The following is an 11,581-nucleotide window of genomic DNA, read 5'->3' on the forward strand; positions in this document are numbered from 1 at the left end:
TCCAAGATTAAACTCAAGTTTCGGAAGTGAAATATCCTACAGAAATGGTTTCTTACATGGATCACGATTAGAATCTAACACAATGCAGGATCGATCATCCTACTACTAAAACGTGACAACCTCGTTTTCACATTTCTGAACAAAGACACCAGAGTAGACAATATCTCAAAAGTCAAAACATAGACAGCACTCAAAAGGCACAAAGAGTCAAAACAAGAAGCACGCAGTTGAATACAATCAATCTTAGGAAATTAAAGTTCAAGCACAACCCTGCTCTAGCACCTCTTCCCAATTGAGTAGGAGTACTGAAACTTCAATCCAGAAAAATGGGTTTATTGAGGCTCAGCAGCATCTCACTAGCCATCCAAGATTAAACTCAAGTTTCGGAAGTGAAATATCCTACAGAAATGGTTTCTTACATGGATCACGGTTAGAATCTAACGCAATGCAGGATCGATCATCCTACTACTAAAACGTGACCACCTCGTTTTCACATTTCTGAACAAAGACACCAGAGTAGACAATATCTTAAAAGTCAAAACATAGACAGCACTCAAAAGGCACCAAGAGTCAAAACAAGAAGCATGCAGTTGAATACAATCAAGCTTAGGAAATTAAAGTTCAAGCACAACCCTGCTCTAGCACCTCTTCCCAATTGAGTAGGAGTACTGAAACTTCAATCTAGAAAAATGGGTTTATTGAGGCTCAGCAGCATCTCACTAGCCATCCAAGATTAAACTCAAGTTTCGGAAGTGAAATATCCTACAGAAATGGTTTCTTACATGGATCACGGTTAGAATCTAACGCAATGCAGGATCGATCATCCTACTACTAAAACGTGACCACCTCGTTTTCACATTTCTGAACAAAGACACCAGAGTAGACAATATCTCAAAAGTCAAAACATAGACAGCACTCAAAAGGCACCAAGAGTCAAAACAAGAAGCACGCAGTTGAATACAATCAAGCTTAGGAAATTAAAGGTCTATTATTCAGAACAACACTTCCATAGTTCCCTTCTTGTCTCATAATAATCTATCAAAATGAACAGAAAAAAGGTCAATCAACATTTAAAATGATTTGGGTATCTTTTCTTTTAATCCTAATATATATTCAACAACTCCGATAGTTCAAGTTTGTGCAGCACTCTGGTGGGATGGTAAGAACCTGAGCTCAAGCTATTATAGAATGTTTAAGTAGTTACACTATTATAACATGATAACCACAATGTATGTAGAAAGAAAAAACAAACAACAACAGCCAACAATAATAGGTTTGTTTCCTACAAGAAACTGTTAGATTCAGTAGAAATTTTTACAACAGTTGTTTAAGTAGTAGCACTAATATAACCAACCCTTGTAACGATCAAATAGGAACTCTAGCTTGCTCTAGACTTGGACACCACCTGGCACATGGTTAATAATAAAAACTGATATAAGTTATTTATGTGAATAGGTGGTATACATAGTCTTTACTAGTCTAGATCATCGTACACACTTATCATTATTGTACTTGATTTTTAACCACACTAATACCGTGTGATGCAACTTTCCTTTTTGCATAAGTAATATAAGGTAACTTATATTCCAAAATTGGTGAAATCAGTGATAGAGGATACGAGGATTAAGCTGATGGCATTTGACATCAAGATGGAGAGAGGACCAGAAACGTAACAGTTCATGGATACTTGGAATGTTGATGATCAAATCGAGAGGAAGCAACAGAAATTATGCAGTTGGAACAAAGCAGAAGTGGCTGTAAATAATCTCAACACAGATGGTCCTCTTCAAGGGATGTTGGGTGGATGGGCAGCAATCATTCGCAATGAGGAAGAAGAAGTGGCTGCAGCAAGTCATGGAAAGGCCAGCAAGAAATCCATAGAGCTGATTGAGATGCAAGCAGTGGAGCAGGGACTCAGTAAGGCACTAAGGCACTAAGGCACGACATCAAAAAGATCAGGGTGCAAATTGATTCCAGGACCATGATATTTTTCTTAACAAAGGGAAATCAGAACATGTGGCAAGCAGAAAAGTTGATAAGGAGTATTGCGCATCTTAACTACTATAGATTCACGACATGAAATAAACCGAGGATATTCGCATAGTAGTGCCTCCATTCTCATGAGCTACTTCACTTGTACTATAACAACTTGTAACCCATTTGTTTGCTATTTATACAAATTACCCTTTAAAAAAAAAATTTTAGTATGTGGTTTTATTAGTATTCACATCGGAAATTTTATCTAGTTGGCATCACAATTGTCAAGTGGTCTGCCACTATGACTTCTATTTGATATTAACAGTTTGATCAATCTACTAAATTACATTTTTAGGGTACAAAAAGGGAAGTTTATTGAAACCAGTGTATATCGGGTTCCTGACTTGAACTCTAAGCAACTACTTAAATACTATTTGGACTCAAAGTTGCAACTACTTGATATGCATCCAGGAAGGTTTTTTAACAGGGTGAAGATAACTACAGACTCTAAGAGACCAACTCAGATTATAAAGAAAAAGAACATTCATAGACAAGAAACTAAGCATGTTTACGCATACCTACATTGATACCATTTGGGCAAAATTAGCCACCTTTTGCATAAGTCGTGTTTCCATGTCCGTCGCATCGTGCATCCAACTGCGCCTCTTCATCTCATCTATTTCATGTCACCTTTGCTCATCTTTCTCTTGTGCTTGCCTCTTAATCTCTTCAATCTCAAGTCGTCTTTCCTCCTCCTTCTCTTGTGCTACTCTTTGCATTTCAGCCAACCGGCTTTCCAGGTCATTCACACGATTGTGCGAAGATAGTCGGGAGCCAAAGTAGCTGGTTGGGGTTACACCTCGCCCCTTCAACCTCACACGCCCATGCGCTCTGGAGGCATCACTTCCTATAGATCTCATCGAGAGGTAGTTGTGTCCCATGTTCATCTATACCTGCTAGGTCTTTCATTTTGTGCTTCATATTCCAAAAAAAAAAAAATTACACACGGGATATTAAATACAACCGAGTATGATATTTAAACTGAAGTTGTTACTAAGATGAAATTGTTACATACATTGTATTCTCTTGATTGATCATCAAGAGCGTCATGCGTTTGTGAACTTGTGTGAGTCCTCACAAAAAGATCTCCTAGGGAAGGGGGTGCTCCAGCCTCCTGACTCTAACCAAATATAAAGAAATTTATTAATTGTTAATCACTAGTCAAATTCAATGCCGTAGTAGGAAAATAAAAATAATAAGCATATGTACCATTATCTCTTCCAACTGGGGAAAACTTATTCTTCCAGCAGCATGCTTCGTTATTTGCTTAGCACGGTTAGCCCTGTTACGTTTAGAAATTGCCTATACAAAAAGATCTCCTAGTTAGTATTGTACCCTATACAAATACATAAGCTAAACATTACACTTTTTCTTACTTGATGCTCCGGAGTATCCCAAAACTCCATAAGTTGAACCCACTCCTGTTGCGATAGTTGCTCTGGCCTATGGCTTATACGTTCTTCATATGTGGCATAGCGGGTATAAAAGTTCCTTTTCCATTTACTGTTTTGTTTTTGAATCGTCCCCTCGAAATCGAGCCAAAGTGGGCTCCTTCCGTGTCTCATCAAGTTCCCATTTATCCTAAAAGCGAGACAAAAAGATCTACTAAGAAATGAAATAGACGTTTTTTTTTAAATTAGTGCAAATGTGTGCAGATCCAAATGTCCATACCTTAATGTTATCCTATAACCACTCTTTTGTCGCCTACATCTTGGAGCTCCTAATTTTTGTCCAATCAAATCGACGTGGCGTTGCCATTAATACTCCATGAGATTCAGAGAACAAGCTTGGATGTTTCCGAGGTCCCCACCGGTTATCGCCTTTCCATACCAATTCCAACTTTGAGCCATTTGGTTGGTCAAATACCTTAGGAAGGGTAGAAGTGCCCCTTACCCGCTTTCCAGCTGTACACAAGCCCAAAGCTTCATTAATTAAACATAAGACAATAATGAACTAGAATGTTTAGTTAAACTTACCGCTCTCGTCACCATTAGGATCCTCTCGAAATCGTTTGACCATTGCACCTATCTAAATCGTCACATAAAGCAATTCATCAAGTAAATCCATCAAGGAAGACACTAGATAATAACCACTCCCAAAACATAAAAAAAAAATAGCACAAAAAACGAGTTTGTTCCCACAAAAAAAAAATAGCACAAAAAATGAGTTTGTTCCCACAAAAAAAAATAGCACAAAAAACTACATATAATCATCGTCACTGTCATTGTCTTCATCACAATCACTATCAATGTCTTCATCACAATCACTATCATTGATGAAGTCTTCATCACATTCGACACCGTCAATGATATCTTCATCAATAGTATCCGCAACAACTTCTACTCCATCAATCTCACTCCTAGTCCAACCGTTAATGTCGTGGTGTGTTTGTCAACTATGTTATCCACATCTTGCTGCATGCAAGGCGTGTTATCTTTCGGTCGACTCAACTCTGAACCCATATCATACAAGTCCCTTTGGAAGCGTCTTTAACACAACTTCGCCAATTATCATCCAAATTATCTTGGAGATAAAAACCTGTTCAGCTTGAGATGCTAAAATAAGCGGTTCACTTTCGTAGCTAAGGTTCGTGTAAAGTTCGATGAGTGAACCCATATTCATCTATTTTCATTCTCATGAGTCATAACATCCCACCAATCACACTTGAATAGAAACACTCTATTCTCCTTGCAATAACGCAACTCAACTATGTCATTCAACACACCATAATAACCCACACTACCGGTCACTGGGTTCATGTCTTTCGCGCTCGCAAACCTTGACGTTTCTGCCGATACAAAAACTCCACTATTCTGAGTTTTCCTTCATGACTCACGAGCTTTTGTGTGAAATATGTATCCATTTGCAATACATCCCTTGAAACAAGAAGCAAATCGACTAGGACCATATGCTAAACTCTGAAGTTGCTCGCTGACCAACTCCCCATCCTTTTTCATTTGCTGGACCTATTCAGATAAGGAGAAAAAAATAATGTTGAACTTCAGTAAACATAAGAAATCAGTAGCAAGTAGCTCCAATCAAAAAGAAAGAAGACAAAAAATGGCTTCTTTTGCAACAAACAACATGGCAGAATATTGGACTTTTATTACAAGGTTTGAGGCTCGGACACCGACTAACACTATATCAAGAGAATATAAATTGTTGTACATGAGTAATTATTATAAGGTTTGAAATTTTGAATAGCCCTAATAACTTTACCACTATTGATAACACAACTAGATCAAGTAAAGTCATTATAGTAGATTGACATTAGATCAAGATATACTCAAGCAAAAGAAAAGAGCTATTACAACTAATTACTCGGTAATGCAGAGATATTCTCTGTCTTCCACTCTAGGACCCAAAAGAAAAGGAAACAACTAATGCGGAGGAGGGAGGGGAGAGAGATTTACTAACATCTTCCTATTTTTTCCTTGTTCTTTGTGTTGGACAGACTAATTACCAATGCTCTAGGAACCTGCAGCTAAATTCCAAGGAGAACAAACATCCCGAAATAAGAAACTAAATCTAAACTGTACTAAACATCCTCTAAATATCCCTAAGTCAGCTAAATATAAATATAAATAAAACAAGTAGAATCCTTCTTGAGGCATGTTACTAAACTGTGAAATCATATTGCTATCTACAAAACTACTTTGGAAAAAAGTAAATAGAGTACATAAACTGATATACATAATCTAACTGCATACAATTAACACTTACTTGGTTTTCAAACCATTTACCAAACTGTTCATTATGAATACGGTCCACATTCCTAGCACTTGCCCGCCGCCCGAGCTCATCCCTAATCACTTGTTTGTGTTTCTGTACAAAACATTATTGCATTTTACTGACATAGGTTTATAAATAATATTTCTTTTAACTAAGGCACAATTTCAATAAAGTGGACTTACTCAATAAATGGTACCACTTCCTCACAATTGATTAGCACATACAAACGAGCTTGTTCCCACTCATCGTCTGTTAAAGTCCTAAACGTTCCTTTCCCTAAAGCACAACTGTATCCTGAAAAAATAGAAAACTGTCCATCCAATCCAACAACTCGGAACACTTCATTCCTCCCTGTCCGGTTGAACTTAGTCTCCATCCCATCATCTAAGTATCTTGAGCAGAAAGTCAAGCATTCATCAGCAAGATACCCTTCGGCAATGGATCCCTCTGGTCTACTCTTATTACGAACATACTTCTTCAAAGTGTACAAGTACCTGAATAAATATAAATGATGACAAAATTTAAGTTCAAATTTTAACAAAATACAAACAAAAGTAACCATTACTATTATCTTTACTTACTGACCTTTCGATTGGGTACATCCATTGATAGTACACTGGTCCACCGAGCTTAGCTTGACCAGCTAAATGAATAGGCAAGTGCACCATAACATCAAAAAATGATGGAGGAAATATCATTTCCATTTTGCATAGTGTGACAATAATCGGTGCTCAAGACGCGTTCCAACTCGCAACCCATAATACTTTTGAACATAACTGCTTGTAGAAATTAGAGAGTTCAACAAGAACTAATGTAACTTCCTTAGGTAAGATTCCACGTATTGCAACTGGAAGCAGTTGTTGCACTAGAACATGCCAATCATGGCTTTTTAGGCCAAGTATTTTGCATTCTTTCACCTGAACATGACGCGATATATTTGATGAAAAATTATCCGGAACTTTAATACCTTTCAAGAATTGACAAAGCTTCCTCTTCTCAGTCAAGGACAAGGTAAAGGGAGCAGGGGGGATATAGTATTTGTTACCCTCTTTAGCTATCGGATGAAGTGACTTTCGCATACCCATTAACACCAAATCTTGTCTTTACTTCAGGTTATCCTTTGATTTCTTCTCTAAATTCAGCAGTGTCCCAAGCCAACTTTCACCGTTGTTCTTTTCAATGTGCATGACATCTAGATTATGGAGTAAACAAAGGTATTTCCAATATGGGAGCTCAAAAAATACACTAATCTTCTTCCAATTGTGTGGCAAAGAATTATCCTCTCGACTTCTCTTTTGTCCAATAACCTTTTCACTATTCACCTTACCAAATGTGATTTGGTCGAATCCATCTAATTGAGCAAGTACATCACTTCCAGTAAAGGGGCTTGGGGCAACTCCCATTTCTGTCTTGTTATCAAAAGAACTTTTATTCTTTCGATATCAATGATCAAGTGGCAGGAATTTACGACTTCCCATATAAAAGAACTTTTTCCCATTTTGCAACCATTTTGAGCAAGTCTTCTCATGGCAAGAGGGACAGGCAAGTTGTCCTTTAGTGCTCCATCCAGACAAATTAGCAAATGCTGGGAAGTCATTAATAGTCCACAAAATAGCTGCATGCATTTTAAAATTCTGTTTTGAAGAGGCATCATACGTCTCAACTCCCTTCTCCCATAACTCCTTTAACTCATCAATCAATGGCTGCAAGTACACGTCAATGTTATTTCCGTGACTGCTAGGGGCGGGGAATTAGCAATGACATGATGAGAAAAAGGTTGTTTCATACACATCCAAGGCGGCGATTATACGGAACTAGAATAACGGGCCAAGTGCTATGAATAGAACTAAGACTACCAAAAGGATTGAAGCCATCACTAGCCATTCCGAGTCTGACATTGCGAGATTCTAAACCAAATGAAGGATATCTTTGGTCTAAGCTTTTCCATTCCTTGGAGTCAGCTGGATGCCTCAAAGCACCATCTTTCGTACGATCATCAGCATGCCATCTCATATCTTTAGAAGTTTTTGAGCACATAAATAATCTTTGGAGTCTTGGCTTTATAGGAAAGCATCGCAAAACCTTAGCAGCCTTTTTCTTAGGTTTTGTAGATGAACTAACTCTATTTTCTGTACACTCCGAAGTCGTGATCCATCTTGACTCACCACATACATCACAGTTATCCTTGTCCATGACTGGTTTATTATCCTTCCAATACAACATACAATCATTAGGACATGCGTCTATCTTAATGCACTCCATCCCAAGATCCCGAAGTTGTTTTTTTGATTCATAATGATTCTTGGGCATATTGATGTCATTTGGAAGTGAATCATTTAATACCTCAAGCAACATGTCAAACGAATGATTACTCCAGCCGTTAAGACACTTTACATGAAGCAATCGTACTAGAAAAGACAATTTTGAACTCTTAGTACAGCCAGGGTACAAGGGTGTGTCTGCTTCCTTCAACAACTTGTAAAACTTATGTGCTTCTTCATTTGGCTCATCCGTTCGAGTGTCACTGGAACTAGACTCATTTTTGTATTCGAACTAGGTGGTATGTCATTGTCTATACCAACCATGTTTTGAAATCCTAATGCATCTTGCAACATTGTATGCATATCATCACCCTGATTAGACTCGGTATTTACCTCCACACTCTCCCCATGCTTTGTCCAACGGACATAACTCCGTAGTATACCACGATTCTTTATATGATGTTCCACTATATGTTTAGGCAATAACATTAGATTAAGGCATCCTACACATGGGCAGTAAATCTCACCACCAAGTTCCTTAATTCGATTATTCCAAGCAAACTCGATAAATTTCTCACAACCAAGTATATACTTACGACTACATCTTCCTAGAGTCGGATCCATCCAACGTTTATCCATTTAAAAACTAAACTACAACTACATAAAAAAAAAATAAGACAATCTTGTTCAGCAAGAATATCATATCCTACATCAAGTTCAAAAATTAATATATTCACTAACATATCCTAACATAACATAGGAGAACCAATAAAAAGATCGTGACAAGGCCATATTAACTGTCCAAATGTGGGATTTACCACCAAATATTGGTCTCACATAATGGAAGAAAGCAATAGCCATGAAAACATAACTAGAACTCAATACGAGGAAAGCTAAAGCTTTAAATTTGAAAAGTCGAACTTTTTATCCAAAAATAACGTAAATTGGATTAAAATCTCATATATATATATACAATATTCTAACAATAGAAAAGTCGAATCAATTGATCAAATATTCTTACGATATTTAGATTTAAATAAAATAATGAACTGCTTCAAATCACAAAAAAATATACGATTTCTTAAACAAATCTCTAAACTAAAACGTTGGGGAAGAAGATGATGGATTACCTGAAGGTAAAGTAAGCAATGTAGAAGGAGGCAAAAGCAGTGAAGAAGAAGAAGAAGGCAACCGGTGAAGAAGAAGGCAAAGAATCGGTGAAGAAGAAGAAGGCAAAGAATCGGGCGGTGGCAAAGAATCGGCGGTGAAGAAGAAGGCATCGGCGGCGGCAATCGGTGAAAAGTATTTGGGTTTTCGGGTTTCTTTTTTCTTTTTGTTATTTGAGATTCAACTTTCACCAAAATAAACGAGCGAAAGAACCGCGGGAACTCTAACATCTATTTTCTATTTTCTGTTTTTTTTTTTAATGAAAATAATTATTTAATGTTTTAAATAGCCTTTTTGCAGCTATCAATGCCAAACACTTAATTAAAGCCACGCGCAAAATTTGTTCGCTACGAAAGGTCTGACTTAAAGCCACGACCACATTGAAACGGTTGCAAAAAATGCACCTTTTGCAACAAAAGGATAATCACGAGGCAAAAAGGTACTTCTTGCCACATATTTAGTTTGTCGTGGCAACAAGTAAGATATAGCCACCAAACCCCTAGCCGCGGCAATATGTCCGAGGCTAAAAGTCACTTTTTTAGTAGTGCCAGGGTGAAGTGAATGCCATCACCACTTTTCATTCTGGATGAACCGTCGATAATCACATATGTATGCCAGACATTCAACCGATGGAAGCCACGACTGATATTCTTCCTACTCCTACCTCGCAACCTATAGCAAACGAAGTTATTCCTTCTAAATCTACAACCATATCGATGGGGAAAGACGCCACTGATCCATATGCGCGATTCCCCCTAAAAGCTCCGTTCCCTTCCCGTTTGGCAAAGAACAAACCTGACGAACATTTCGATGAGATTCGAGAAACGTTCAAAAATTTGACAATAAACCTACCTTTTCTCGATGCACTTAAGAATTTGCCCAAGCATGCCAAGTTTTTGAAGGACATGTGCACCAATAAACGGCGAACGAATATTCCTCAACAAGCGTTCCTAACTGAATAGTTTCCTTCCATCACTGCTCCCAATGGTGTGGTTAAATACAAGGACCCAGGTCGACTAACTGTATCATGCACATTGGGCGACAAGTATACCACTATCGCACTTTTAGACCCCTAGGCACGAGTGTTAACTTACTTCCCTACTACTTATTCAAGCAGTTAGGTCTTCATGAATTAAAACCTACCAACATGACCTTGCAACTCGCAGATCGTTCTATCAAGTACCCAAAGGGCATAGTAGAAAACGTCTTAGTCAAGGTCCAAGATTTTTACTACCCAGTCGATTTTGTCATTCTAGATACCAAAGTTGCTTGTGACTCCATTCCTATCATTTTAGGACGTCCATTTCTTGAAACTGCTAACGCTCTCATCAATTGTCGAGATGGTTCAATGACAATGTCTTTCGGGAACCTTTCTGTAAAAGTCAATGTGTTCAACTTAATGAAATAACTTCCTGATCCTGACATTAAAGGTGAGATTAGCATGGTTGATAATTTGGTACAGGAATATTTCACAAACTCTTTTCCCCCAGATGAGGTATACCAATTTATTTCTTTTGATAATCATGAGTTTGACGATGAATCATGCATTAAGAATGTCTACGCATTATTAGAGTCAGTACCACTAGTTGACCCTACTACTGTGGTATTACCAAACAATTCAGAAGAACCTAACTTGCTCTTTTACATTGAAGAGACGGCCCCTCACAAATCCTTGATCCCTAATCCTCCAACTCCGGATTTAAAACCTCTACCCTCTTATTTGAAGTACTTGTATCTTAATCCCGATGGTAGTCACCTTATAATAATTTCTTCCCATTTGACTACTGATGAAAAAGCCCATTTGATTCAAGTTATTCGTGTACACCGCTCCGCTATCGGTTGGTCCTTAGATGATATCAAAGGAATAAACCCTAGTGTATGCACGCATCGCATACATCTAAATGACGCACAAAGACATCACGGGAACCGCAATGACACCTTAACCCCCCCCCCCCCCCATGAAGGAGGTGGTGAGGGAGAAAGTTTTACACTTACTTGATGCAGGTATCATATACCCTATCTCTGCTAGTGTTTGGGTTAGCCCGGTCCACGTTGTTCCCAAGAAGTCCGGCATTACAGTTGTGCACAATGAAAATGATTAATGCATCTCCACTCACGTCCCAGTGAAATGGAGAATTTGCATTGACTACCGAAAACTTAATGTCGGCACACGTAAAAATCACTTCCCTCTTCCTTTCATTGACCAGATGCTAGAACGTTTAGCCGGACATGCTTACTATTATTTTCTTAACGACTATTCTGGCTACTTCCAAATTGTCATCGATCCAGCTGATCAAGAGAAGACAACTTTCACATGTCCTTTTGGAACATTTGCATACAAATGAATGCCTTTTGGTCTTTGCAATGCCCCTGGCACTTTCCAA

The 11,581-nt window shown here is 38.1% G+C and overlaps 1 pseudogene; it reads right to left on the bottom strand.

The window, feature by feature from the left end:
• Positions 1 to 4,236: 4,236 nt before the first annotated feature.
• On the bottom strand, positions 4,237 to 6,473 carry LOC147483458 (uncharacterized; annotated as a pseudogene).
• Positions 6,474 to 11,581: the final 5,108 nt, after the last annotated feature.

This window comes from Coptis chinensis, chromosome 8 (genome assembly GCF_015680905.1).
Source record: "Coptis chinensis isolate HL-2020 chromosome 8, ASM1568090v1, whole genome shotgun sequence".
NCBI classification, from domain to species: domain Eukaryota; kingdom Viridiplantae; phylum Streptophyta; class Magnoliopsida; order Ranunculales; family Ranunculaceae; genus Coptis; species Coptis chinensis.